We start from the raw sequence: 2,771 nt of genomic DNA, 5'->3' as shown, positions 1-2,771 counted from the left end.
TTACAGATTGAGAAAAGATATTTAGCAATGGCATAATTGACAAAGGACTCATTACTCAAATCTACAATATACTACAAGCCTACAACATGAAAAAGTAAAAAATAAAATAAGCCTCTGAGAAGGCGGGTGAAGGCCTCAAACAGATCTTCATGAAAAGAGATGCCGCACAGAATACTCCTTCTTCTTCCTTTGGGCTTCTTGATATGACAGCCACCATGTGCCCTGCGGACCCTGGGAGCTGTCAGTGGTCTTCCAGGTTACCTAGCAATCCCAACCTTGCAACCCCTGCACTCCTTTCTATTGGGCTGCGATCTTCTTGCTTCCAGGTGTATTGCTCTGGCAGCTGACAAGTCGGCTAGCTTTTGACCCATGGATTAAGTTGGATGGGGCTTGCACACTCTGTGGTTCTCTGGGCTATTTTCTTGATAAAATTTTCTTAATATAAATAGTTTTTCTTGATATGAATTTCTTTCTCATACATATATATACAAGTGTCACTGGTTTTGTTTCTTTAGCAAACCCAGCCTAACACAATGTCTAGTTTCACAACTCTTAATTTCGAAGACTTTTGCATCATTGTTGTGGTTAGCTTTTGTGTTAAAACTTGAACCTGGATAAGAATGGAGGGGTGGGGTCCCACCGAGCAGTCATCTCACAGCCTGATGGTGTCTCCTTGGGGTGTGTGGCTTTTTTATAAGACAGACACCTGGGACTTCTCTCTCTCTTTCTCCCTTGTCTTTAGTCTTCTTCCTTACTTGGATTCTTTGTCTCCCTCCTGGGGTGGTCCTAGGTGGGTTATTGACCCTGGGACTTGTCATCACCCTGTTATGGTCCCAGCAACCTTGGATTCATGAGACTCTGCACTCACTGACCTGTGATCTCCCTGCTCCCTGCTTCACCTTCATGCATCGGGTATGGCGCAGGGTGTCACTTGCGTGGGAGCCCCACTGCGCGGTTTCCATTAACCAGAGTAGTTTCCATGGACAGCCGTGAGAGATCCTCAGCCAGTTACAACTAAGGCTAAACCTTTCCTCTTGGAGAGCATGGTAGTGTCACGCTAGACGATGTGACCTCGCTCTGTTGAATGTAGAAAGAGAAGAAAACTGGGTCGGTGGGGCGGGGGCGGGCGATGCCTTTGAGTAAAATATGGACCAATTCTTATCAATAAAAATAAAGAAAGTTCAGTTGTACTTTTGATAGAGTCCCATAAAGTTACAATGTTAACAACTTGACCTGTTTTCTGTGATCATGGTAGCGTTAACTAAAAGATGAGTGTCAGAAGTTTGGACAGGGATGCAGTTACAGTGTTTATTAGAGGTGCCTCTGCTGCTTGTGGCAGACAGGCAACTCTGGCCTCTGTTGTCCTTGGCACTCTCTTGGATGTGGTTGTGGGAATGCTCTCTGGACCCTTGGAGCTAAGCTTTCTGGAGCTGGTCACCCCCTGGCAGTCAGGTCAGGTCACTCGATAGCATGAACCTCCTAGCTGCCTAGATCTATGTAGGAATTCGTTTTCATGGGTGTCCATTGGATGAGTGTTCAAATGGGGCTGCCTTCGACAATATCTTATCTTTGGCTCAAGGGAGCTAGGGCTCTTTCCTCACTTATTTCTGTATTGTTTGGTTTTGTTGATTCATTTGTTCATTTACTCATTAATGTCTTTAAGAAGAGTGAAGCAGATAATATAATCTAATGGGATTAATATTAGGAGTGACCTTGGGGTTTCATATCCGTCCACTTTCCTTTTCCAATCCCATGCACAATTTAGATTTTATTATATCCTGATAGCATGAGCCTTAGTAATTAAATATGCTGCCAACAGAACACACTGTATGAACAGTGGTGGTTTCTGGAAATTACAATGGCATGACCGCCCTTTCACCTTCACAGTCCGGGAAGGAGCTTTGAGGTCTAACCATGGCATTTGCAGATAAATCTGATTTCTCTTGGCTGATTTTTTCAAACCCGTAAAATCCCTATTATTGAGGTGCTTCAGTGTTCCACTTGCCCCAGAGGGCGCCATGGTAAAAGCAATGAATGCAAGTCAATAATCGACCACTTCCTATCTTAAGTCAGAAGGGATCTTGAGTGAGGTTAGAAGTGCTGCCAGGGACCCCATCAATATCGAAAATGTCTCTGGTTTGATTAAGCTAAGGAAATACCCTCATTGATCCTAGTGAATTATTTATTGAGCATCTTCCTCAGACAGAGTTTACTAATTGACCTCATAAAAGTCACCTTTGGCCCAGGAAGGGAGGATAAGGTGCACATGAGCATTGGCTGTAAAAAGAAAATTCCGACTGGGGATGATGGTTCAGTTCTGACAGAAGGATCAGCAGAAAAAGCTAGTAGCTCTCTGAACTCTGATAAGGGTCTGTGGTCCCAATATCAGCTATACAGGCATCAATGCAGCAAAGGAAGACTAGAATGCAGCAGCAACTGTGGGCAACAACCTCCGCCCCCCTGCATTGTGACAGCATCCTGAACTATCACACAGGACAGGGGATTCCGGGTTCTGGAGTTGTCCATTGTTTTACAATGCAGTTTGTGGTTTCAGGTGCCCTGGTAGCGCAGCCATGAAGAGGTCGGCTGCTATGCAAAAAAAGCTGTGCTTATCAGCAGCTGTAAGCATTGCAGCCTTGCAAACGTGACAGGACCTTTCTAGTTAGTCTTATAGGGCAGGGCCCCTCTGCGATGGGACCTGAGGCTGTGCTCAGAGGGGCTAGTTTGTTGTTTTTAGGGGATGTCACATCCATTCTGAGTCCTGTGCTTCA

The sequence above is a fragment of the Echinops telfairi genome, unplaced genomic scaffold, assembly GCF_000313985.2.
Source record: "Echinops telfairi isolate 266 unplaced genomic scaffold, ASM31398v2 ScPeMD7_1;HRSCAF=3_1, whole genome shotgun sequence".
Lineage (NCBI taxonomy): Eukaryota > Metazoa > Chordata > Mammalia > Afrosoricida > Tenrecidae > Echinops > Echinops telfairi.
Note: the sequence above shows the minus strand (reverse complement) of the source record.